Source organism: Nanorana parkeri, unplaced genomic scaffold (genome assembly GCF_000935625.1).
Source record: "Nanorana parkeri isolate BGI_ZX_2015 unplaced genomic scaffold, ASM93562v1 scaffold1536, whole genome shotgun sequence".
NCBI lineage: Eukaryota > Metazoa > Chordata > Amphibia > Anura > Dicroglossidae > Nanorana > Nanorana parkeri.
The window spans coordinates 83,862-95,447 of record NW_017307804.1 but is presented as its reverse complement, the minus strand read 5'-3'; the positions used below and the strand labels follow the sequence as shown (position 1 = coordinate 95,447).

At 45.4% G+C, this 11,586-nt stretch overlaps 1 protein-coding gene across 1 annotated transcript in view; it reads left to right on the top strand.

Moving 5' to 3' along the window:
- The window catches only part of LOC108798687 (zinc finger protein 850-like), a 38,260-nt gene that overhangs the window by 24,749 nt on the left and 1,925 nt on the right, over positions 1-11,586 (top strand). The gene's annotated exons all lie outside the window — the stretch shown is intronic.

Here is an 11,586-nt window from a genome sequence, read left to right as displayed (position 1 = left end):
TCTTGCTTTGCATGTAATGAGTCTATCTCATATATTAGTTTCACCTTTTAAGTTGCATTAGTGAAATAAATGAACTTTTGCACGATATTCTAATTATTCGAGTTTCACCTGTGTGTGTGTGTATATATTTATATATATATAAACAGCACTATTGATGTTTATAGGGTATTATTATTTCTATAGGGTTTATGTATGAATAAGAAGCACGTTCTCTAGAATCTGAATCTTTCTGCATTGGCCAAGCACACGGGCGGATTACATGGAGTCTATGGGAATAAATACATTCAATTGGTTATGTCTGTTGTCACCCTATATGTTTAAGTTCCAGCCAAAGCCTTACAGATGGTAGTAATTATTGGGTGGGCCTGTACAAACGTCCCCTACCCCCACATTCCTAATCATATAGAACAGCTGGAGGGGGTCACATGGCTGTGAAATACTGACAATAGACCACTTCACAGATGAACTACAACTCACACACAGTCATGTTTTTTACATTATTTTCTATTTTATATGATATTATTGATCTTGCAATCATTTCCTATTTGTGAATAAAGACATTTGTGATTTGTATGCACAGCAGAGAGCCTTGCGGGGCGTTATATGGGGCCTGGGTAGGTCCTCCATAGACAGCATTGACTTGGGCAGGCTTTCTCAAACTTTATACCCTGGACCAGGGGTAGGCAAACTCCGGCCCTCCAGTTCTGGTGAAACTACAAATCCCACGAGGTATTGCAAGACTCTGACAGCCCCATGACTCCCACTCAGCGGCGTAACTATAGCTATAGCAGCCCAGGCGGCTGCAGTGAGGCCTGGCGTTGGAACGGGGCCCCATTAGGATGTTGAGACAAATTAAGCAATAGAACATATGATGATAATACAGAACTGGATCATTAAGGGTTGGAGTGGTTGCAGGTGACGATTACAAGGACATATTATACATCCCTGAACACAAGAAAGTCCATAGAAAACCAAATAACTCGTTCTACATATAGTTTGAATTTGTGGGGCGAGGTTCGGCAGCTGGAGAGAGGTTTTGAGTCTAAAACTAGTGAACTGAGCATGGACTAGGAGCATATACTATGAGGTCCAGGGGTACGCAACCTCTGCACTCCAGTTGTAGTGCCACTACAAGCCCCATTATGCCTTTGCCTCTGGGACTAGGAGTCATGGACTAGGAGCATAGACTGTGAGGTCCAGGGATAGACAACCTCGGTACTCCAGCTGAGGTGCCACTACAAGTCCCATCATGCCTTTGCCTCTGGGAGTCATGGACTAGGAGCATAGACTATGAGGTCCAGGGGTAGACAACCTCGGTACTCCAGCTGAGGTGCCACTACAAGTCCCATCATGCCTTTGCCTCTGGGAGTCATGGACTAGGAGCATAGACTATGAGGTCCATGGGTAGGCAACCTTGGCACTCCAGCTGTGGTGCTACTTCAAATCCCATCATGCCTTTGCCTTTGGGAGTCATGGACTAGGAGCATAGACTATGAGGTCCGGGGGTAGGCAACCTCGACACTGCAGCTGAGGTGCCAGTATAAGTCCCATCATGTCTTTGTCTCTGGGAGTCATGGACTAGGAGCATAGACTATGAGGTCCAGGGGTAGACAACCTCGGGACTCCAGCTGTGGTGCTACTACAAATCCCATCATGCCTTTGCCTCTGGGAGTCATAGACTACAAGCATAGACTATGAGGTCTGGGGGTAGGCTACCTCGGCTATGCAGCTGTGGTGCCACTACAATTCGTCTGCCTCCGCGAGTCATGCCATGCCTCATGGGACTTGTAGTTCCACAAAAGCTGCAATGCCGAAGTTGCCTACCCCTGGATTAGTCACTCATTCCGTGTTGCAGCTGCAGCTGGTATGTAATCCTATACTGGTAAAAGGAACCTTTTTGGTTCCTCTATACGTGGAGCTGAGCTCGCCCTCCCCCCCCTCTGCCTCTTCTGGTGATGGGGCCCCATGTTTGGAGGGAGTCATTTCCGCCCTGTGCTGGTCAATGGGATTGAACAGAAAGTCCTCTGGTCTGCCATTCAGATAATGATTGCTTAGCCTGAGGGGTATGTGATACACAACAGGAGGTGACATTGGATCTTCTCGCTTTCCCTGAACTAACATTGCTCCTTTTCCTTCAGAACTCTCAGCAGAAGGAGCCAGAGAATCTCCGGAGAGACCCCATAGAGCGGACCCTGGACGGTGACTACACAGACTCTACATACACACAGTGAGTATCTCATACACGTCTATCATTCATCAACCACTGTTCTAGACCGAGCTATTCACAAAACGGTGAAGAGTTTGGAAAAGGCAGGAGAAGTGAACAATCTAGGACAACATATCTGAACTGGAAAAGTTCTCTAATTCAGCTCACTTTCCAGGTCAGCTATGTTGTGCTAGATCGTTCACTTCTCCAAACCCTTCACCCTTTTGTGAATAGCCCTGATAGTTTTTGAAGAGGAATTAAGACACAGGTTCATCTTCTCCGCTGTATTCCTGCTCTACGTCCCGAGGATCTACAGACCTGAATTCAGCTTTACCATTTCATTAACCTGGACAGTGGACTTGATTCACTAAGGAGTAGGATTGAGTAGGAGTAGGGTAGGGTAGGAGTAGAGTAGAGTAGGGTAGGGTAGGAGTAGAGTAGAGTAGGGTAGGGTAGGAGTAGAGTAGAGTAGGGTAGGGTAGGAGTAGGGTAGAGTAGGGTAGGGTAGGGGTAGGATAGGGTAGAGTAGGGTAGGGTAGAGTAGGGTAGGGCAGGAGTAGGGTAGAGTAGAGTAGAGTAGGGTAGGGTAGGGTAAAGTAGAGTAGGAGTAGGAGTAGAGTAGAGTAGTGTAGGGTAGGGTAGAGCAGAGCGCGTTTACTTCTAAAGTGAATATTTGCATTGTAAACTGAATTTTTACTTTTATGTAAAAACTTAAATTGCAAAAAAACCCACAAAAAATAACCGATATTGTGCAAAGAAAATAAAAATAAACAAAATATCCCACTAGAGTATAATAATATAATCTCATGAAATGTGACATTTATTCCGTAACATACACAAGATATTCAATATATAGACGCGGAGCATTCAGTGTTTATAAAATGCAGGGATCAGCAGAGGGGGGGTTGCAGACACTGAGCAGTTGGTTAGGTGAATGAGTCTAATGCTAACTATGCTTGTGCTTTGTTCAAAAATGACCCCGCTCATGAATTGGTGCACGGTGACCCTGATTTGATGGAGGGGCAGAGCGTCTTCACTTTCAGCAAAAAATTCACGAATCTTAGCCAATGAGGCGATCCAAAGTGAAAAGGAAATGAAAACAAAACAGGATTGCTGCTTGCTGGAGACCGGATGATGAACCCTTTTGCTGCCGTTTGCATTTTGCTGCACACGTGATAAAAACGACATATTGGGCATTTTTTAAGAAATACCTAATACCCCTCCAGAGTTAAATATCTCCTAATAGCAGAGACCCTGTGGAATAAAATGGCAGAAGTTGCAAATTTTTATGTCGCAACTGTTTATTAAACCCAAAATTTCAGTAAAAAATACACTTAATCACAGTTCATTTTAGTGCACGAACACACAATATTATACCCAATAATTTTTTTAAAATCTAAAAGATTAAATAGATACCCAATATACCACGTAGGGATGTCCAGATCCCAGTGCTGATACTTGGCATTTTCATGAGAACTATCAGGGTTGCAGCGGTTGCAGCTGGGACCGGGCTCTGGTGCTCCACCACTGTCCTGAAATCATTAGTCTGTATTGTTTTAGAAAAACTGTCACATGACCATAAACAAAAATGTATCAGTACTCGTACTTGGAAAAATAATATTGGTGCATCACTTATATATATTTATAAAAACAAAATTATACCTTAACCCCTTCACGACTGACGACGTACAGTGTATGTCGCTGGCATCGGGGCTGTTTAAACAGAAAGCCGCCGGGACTCTGGTAAAGCCGATCACTTCTACAGTCCCGTGAAGGGCAGATTGCATCACTTCCGGCCCCATAGGTGTCAGTGCTGGGCTCCTGAAGCCCAGCTATAAGCTATTGAAGTGCGATCTGCACTTCAATAGCTTATTTCAAGTGTAAAGGTGATGCTAGGGGTCTTTTGGACCCCCAGCATCACCTTAAAGAGTACCTGTCACCACCTTCTGCTATCACATGGGGGCTTGTAAGCCCCCCTATGTGATAGCAATTAAAGTAAAGTTAAAAAAACAGTTATTAACAATAAATAAAATAAATCAAAAAATAATGAAAAAAAATGTTTTAAAGTCCGCCGCGTAAACATGCGCCGGGTGCACCTACGTATGAAAACGACGAACGCGCTACACATGTTGGGTATCGGCGCGCACTCTGGAGTGAGAGCAATAATTATACAAAACACAAAAATTCCCCAGCCTCAACCTGCCAGCTAGCCTGCAACCAAACAAATTGCCCTGTCAACAGTATGCGTTAAAATCAGAGGTTTTAGTTGCACAAACTTTTGGCCAAAAATACGTAGAAGCCGCACTGCCGCGCCAAGGCACCTCTGCAAAGTGTGGTCCTAACTCTATGTATCCGAGTCTCCAAGTGTGAGCATATTAATGAAGTCGATAAATTACATGCAGGTGTACCTGGAGGTAGCCAACTCCTCCTAATAAGGTGCAGGGACGCACTGGAGGCCACATGTTGGGTATCGCCGCGCACTCTGGAGTGAGAGCATTCATTCTAGGGCCAGTATTTTTGGGACTTTTTGGGGTACTGACGTTTGTCGCCCTTTCACGGAAGCACACAATTTTTAACCTCATCTTTTATATTTTATCTAAAAAATTGGAATTTTATTGTGTTTTGGGGCATTTAAATACATTTTTCACTAAATCATGTTGAGGGGTTTTAAGTAATTTTCAGGCCTAAAATGTGGAATATAACATGGGTGCAAAAAATGAAAAAAAAAAAAAAAAAAGGCCTCACTCATGAAGGGGTTAAAACAGACATGTACAAATCACAGGAGCTCCGTGTGCCTCCTAACTTTTGAGTTTTTCTCTAGTCTAATCTTGGAGCTGGAAAGGTATCTGTACTTGTACCTGTACCGAGTAATGTACTTGGTATCGGTGCATCCCTAATACCAAGCTTAAAGTGACATTAACCCTTTCGCTGCCAAGCCCTCCGGAACATTTTTCAAATCAGCTGGCCAAGCCATTTTTGCATTTTTTGCAATTTTTTCCTATTGATTTGATTTTCAACTGCTGGGTTGCTAGCGTTTGTAAAAGACCCCCCAAACCATATATTTTCTGAAAGCGCAGGCCCGGTAGAATAAAAAGATGGTGATACTAAATTTGTAGGCCCTGCGATAATTGCGCAAATGTTTCTCAAATTAATATTAAACCGATAAAAATACACAATTCAATTGTTAAAACACACCAAAATCAGTATCAGCGCACAAAAAAATAATAATTTTCTGACTAAATCTAAAAGATAAAACTGTATTGAGTTAATAAATAACAAATATTTGCAAATTTGAAATTGCGCCTTTTTGCGAAAATGTAAAACAATTACAGTACGCAAAACTGTAAATAAGCGACTTATTAAAAAATGCTTATGGTCGCTAAATCGACCATGAGCTTATAGCAGAACTGTAAATGCCACCGACGTAAGGCATACTGAGCTGGCCAGCCGGGAACACTTTTGTTCCGCCGTATTCCTTACGGCGGTGGCAGCGAAGGGGTTAAACCCTCAGATTTTTTTTAACATAAACCAATAGTGTAATGTGCGCCTTACTGTAATCCATGGTTGTTTCCCTTCTCTTTGCTGCTCTTCCTTTTAAATCTGTCTCTTTTCTCATGCTGGGCAGAACTTCTGTTTTGCAGCAGACTGCCTTGTCTCAGGTATGGTGTCTGTGTGTAGGTTTGTATAGGTTTGCAACCTGAGCCAGCACTACAGGAAGAGGCCCTGAGCTGCAAAGTGAAGTTCTCCCCAAGCATGAGAAGAGAGACGGATTTAAAAGGAAGAGCAGCAAAGAGAAGGGAAACAACCATGGATTACAGTAAGGCACACATTACAGTATTGGTTTATGTTAAAAAATCTGAGGGTTTAATGTCACTTTAAAAATTGTGTGTGCCTGTGAAATAGCAAAAAACAAAACAATAACGGTACCCCAAATTGTCCATAGGCGATGCTTTAAAAGCCTGTACAGGTCATTAGTAGGGATGCACCGATATAATTTTTTCGGTATCGAGTCCGTACCGATATTTTTTTCTCTATAGTCACCGATACCGAATACTGATACCATCATCCATGGACCCAGATTATCACAGATTGCCTGTGAAGTTGGTGTTCTATCGAAAGAACACTGGCTTTATTTCCCTCAACGCTGCGAGGCAGCCTGGCTTCCTGAGAAATCAGGAAGGTGGGCGGTGGGTCATGACGTGCCAGCTTCCAGCCAATCAGGAAGCTGGGAGGTGGGTCATAATGGGACATCCGGCTTCCTGATTGGCTAGGAAGCTGGCTTCACTTAATGCTGAGCAGCCTGGCTTCCTGACCAATTAGGAAGGCAGGAGGAAGGTCATGACATGCCACCCCGCTTCCTGATTGCTCAGGAAGCCAGGCTGCCTAGCAACAAGTGGAGCCAGCTTCCTAGCCAATCAGGAAGCCAGGAGACGGGTCATAACCCGCCGCCCGGCTTCCTGATTGGCTGGGAAGCTGGCTCCAGCTTCCCAGGAAAACACAAGGAAACACAAGATATGAGAATATACTGTATCTATATATATGCATACAGTATATATACACATACATAGGTGCGGGTGTGCCTTCAGGAGTGGCAGTGCTGGTGGAGGGAGGGAGCGGTGCTGCCCGTCCCGGCCCGGTAATAATATTAATTGTTTCCCCCCCTATCGAATTTGCCACTGGTCCTGCCAGCGGCGTCCGGGGCACATGCCCCCCCTAGCTTCAGCACTATTACTGACGAGATGCCCCGCCTCCTGCAGAGCCCGCACTGTACTGAGAGGCGCGCATTCCTTGTGACAAGCCGCTGCTAGAGACAGCTGGAGCCTCCGAGTCGCTTCAATGATGGCCCAGCCTGCATGGCATCAGAGGGGCCCGGGGACCACCGAAATTTTCTCGCGGACCACGGACCACCGGTTGGCGACCGCTGGTCTAGGGGGCGAAAAAAATATACCCTCTTGATACTCGTCCCACATTGGTCGACACTCTTTTCCTCTCTGCTCCGGCTATGGAATGTCCCTCAGCGTCCTCACATCTAATGCAAGTCAATGTATTAGATGTGATGACATAACGGGTCCCTAGACCACCGGAGCCCAATGTAGAACAGGCTGCGGGGACTGGTTTGGAAGCCAAGTGGGACCATGCAAAGAGAATTTAATGAAAGAGCAATGCTGATTAACACGCCTATAGTGTTAGCAAGGCATTCTGAAGTGTATGGATTGGGACTGATCTGAGGACTGAAGTGTATGGATTGGGACTGATGTGAGGACTGAAGTGTATGGATTGGGACTAGGCTGAGGTCGATTAGTTGGCTATCTATTAAAATGCCTGTTCGCGGCTCCACACAAGCCGTGCATACCAGCGCATGCCACGCCCACCAAACACACTGCGGTCCAGCCCCCGGTTCTCTTCCAATCCCGCTCCTTACATCTAGCCAGGCCGGTGCGGTCACATGACGGGTGCCGGGGATGTGAGCGCGACAGGTGTCAGCCAGGGGATGGGGACGATGGCTGGGGACGAGCTGGCATCCAGGCGAAACCGGCGGCTGCGGATGGGGGACGCAGAGGATGGGGAGAGGGAGCAGCCCAGCATGAAGGTCTTCAATCCCTACACCGAGTTCAAGGAGTTCAGCAGATCAAAGACATGGAGGGAATGTTCAGACAGTAAGTGCCCCGAGCACCGCGCGCCTGGAACCCGGGGACCCGACACCATGCACCCCAATCCACCATCATACCCGTCCTCTGCACCCTATCCCACCATCATACCTGTCCTCTGCACCCCAATCTACCATCATACCCATCCTCTCCTTCCCTGCACCCCATTCCACCATCATACCCGTCCTCTCCATCCCTGCACTCCATTCCACCATCATATCCATCCTCTTCATCCCTGCACCCCATTCCACCCATCATACCCATCCTCTCAATCCCTGCACCCCATGCCACCCATCATACCCGTCCTCTACATCCCTGCACTCATTCTACCATCATACCCAATGTCTGCCCCCCATTCCACCATCATAACCATCCTCTCCATCCCTGCACTCCATTCCACCATCATACCCATCCTCTCCATCCCTGCACTCCGTTCCATCATCATACCTGTCCTCTGCACCCTATCCCACCATCATACCCCTCCTCTGCACCCCGTTCCACCATCATACCCGTCCTCTCTATTCCTGCATCCTACCCGTCCTCTCTATTCCTGCATCATACCCGTCCTCTCCAATAACACCAGCTATAGAGGAATACATCAGATCCCATCAATAATACATTATACAGCGGCGCAATGCAGAATACCAGCAGCTACAGAGGACTACAAATCCCAGCAATAGTACATTAAAGTATAATGTAATATTGCTGCAATTTGTTGTATTCCTCTATAGCTGCTGGTATTCTGCATTGCGCCGCTGTATAATGTATTATATTGCACACCACACTTTTTTAACTTCCACCGCTCCAAGCTTGCTCCTGTGATATACTACCATAGTAGTCCCTTCACTGGAGCCATCTTTTAAATCCGATTAACCGATTAATCGAACTTAATAATCGGCTAACTAATCGATTTGGAAAATAATCGTTAGCTGCAGCCCTAGTCTGAAGTGTATGGATTGGGGCTGATCTGAGGACTGAAGTGTATGAATTGGGTCTGAACTGAGGACTGAAGTGTATGAATTGGGACTGATCTGGGGTCTGAAGTGTGTGGATTGGGGCCTATCTGTAATAATCTATTTAAATAGGAAGATGGAGCTCAGCTGCGGTGACACGTTAACAGTCACGTGCTCTAGTCCAGGAGTACGTGATGGCAAGGTTTAATATTGCCAAGCAAGCTCAGTGCATCATCGGTCTATCTTCCAACCTAACTAAGCTTACTAGTCCTACAATAGTTGGTATTAAGGTATGCAGCATTAATAGGGGTTGGTCTCTAGGAACAATAGCGGGAGTGATAGGCTTCACTAATGTTACTTCACACAGGAATGCACTTCTATGGTAGTTATGTTCGATTCACACAACCCCAATACTTTGGTCTCCCAATCTGGTGTATAACAAAGAACCTGTTGTTTGTGTAACTTTATATGTTCACTTCACATATGTTAAACACATAGGGGGTGATTTACTAACCTAAACACACGCACGCACCAGGTGCGTGTGATTTTTACACAGCAAAGCGTATTTATCAACCAAAAAGTCTCTATAAGCATATTTCCACTAATGCCATATATGGAAAAATCATGCACATGATGCATATATAATGCTGCTTCACAGTTTAGACAAAAATGGTTAGCTCATGCATTTACATTCCTGCATTCATCAACGCAAGCAACACAACGTAGAGCTAATTTACACAACATCACCTTGCAATTCAGGGCAGGGCTTTGCACAACACACCTGCTGGGTGTGTACACACTACAAAGGTGTTTAGATTCCACCCATAGATCATGCTGGGAGGGAACACACTACAGAGGTGTATACATGTTCGTGGTGTGTTTATAAGGTTAGTAAATCAACCCCATAGTATCACAGTTCATGAAAGTAGGTATGAATTAAGGGTTCCACAGAATCAGTGTAATCTCAGTAGTACAGACAATATCTTTAGTCACCAGCAGAGGGCAGGCTCCCCTTATCTTCAATGCAACAGTACATACGAATCCACGGTAACTATAGCAGACAATTGAATTCCCTGTGGGTAGCAACCCAGAGGGGAATACTTGCGGTTTAGGAGTCTGGAAGGTTGAGTGGGAGTAATCCTGGCCAGGCTAGCGCAGAGATCCCAAGGTAGCTTGTCAGCTGGGGTTCAGCTGTCGAGTGGTTGAAGCTGTGGAAGGTTGTGGTGGAAGTAGCGGCATGCAGTGAGACCGGCACTCGTCTGGCGTCCGCATAGGGTTGCTGGAACGCCAGACAGGTGTGGGGTCGCGGCTTATGACGAGGCCGGGGGAGGTCTCACATGACGTCGTCGGTCCGGGGGCGGAGCTTCCGCTCGGTTTCCGTGACTCGGAACGGCGGCGTCCCCCGGATCCATTACACTATCTGAGGTCTCATGTGTGTGATCAAGGCTAATCTGAGGTCCAAAGTGTATTGATTGGGGTTGATCTGAAGGCCAGAAGGGTATTGACTGATACAGGTTTGAAGTGTATGGATGGGGACTGATCTGAGGTCTGAAGTGTATGGATTGGGACTGATCTGAGGTCTGAAGTGTATGGATTGGGACTCATTTGTGGTCTGAAGTGTATGGATTGGGACTCATTTGTGGTCTGAAGTGTGGGAATTGGGGTTCATCTGAAGCATAATTTAATTCTTCTCCTAGACTGGCAGATGAGATGGACCAGAAAGATGCTTAGCAGTGGTTTAAATACATTGATATATCACATTCCCCAATATCCACATCCAAAGTATAAGTATAATAAGTGTAATATAAGTCAATAGGTATACAGTATGTTGAGGTTTCCTAAAAAAAAATCCATCTCCTAAAACCTTAAAGTGACAGTAAAATCAGGAGTTGAACCTTAATAATGCAAGTAACTTAACTACAAACAAAAATACATCTTATTTGTGTATCACTCGGCTGTAGATCCTCAAATCATCTCTGAATTGGTGCTGACACAAAGGAGGGAGCTTGGAGCGGCGACTACATTACAACACACACAGGGACCATGGGGAACAAAAGTAGCCACCCTCCAAAAGGAAGGACAATGTCAGCACCAATTCAGAGATGATTGGAGGATCTACAGCCGAGTGATACATAAATAAGATTTATTTTTGTTAATAGTTAAGGAACTTCGATGCATTTTATAAGATTTAACTCCTGAGGTCAGCTCATGGTACTTCAAACAGTCATAGGGCTCATCTCCCAGACATTTCCAGACCTCCAGCTGGGTCGACATGTTACCTCCTCCAGGCTTGAGGCCTAGTCAGCTTCTCCATCCTTGTACATCCCACCTTCAGGGTGGACTGAAGACTGAGCACATGGCAATTCCTGAGAATTGATGCTCTCCCCCAGCATGCACCACTGGTCATGAAACACCTAGCGATTGGTTGGTGAGGCATAGACACTCCTAATGTTCCCCTATTAGCTGCCCCACTCTGTAGCAGTGTCACTTCCCACTCGAGTAGGTGCAATCAATAGCAGAACACTTGGAATTAACCCAATAATGACAGATAACAAAGGCCAGGCCAATTACAGTGCTAGCAACACTAGATTTTAGTAGCCACTCCATTTAAGGTGGTAGGGGCCACATGTAGATTTGGATTGATTGATTAGATATGGGGTTATCAGCAGTGTGAAATCCCTACATATACTGTATATTGTTTTCTTGACTAATGTTGAGAACTAGATTATGCACTCAGACTGTTTTTCGTTTTTCTCCTTGTGATTTATCTTTACTATAT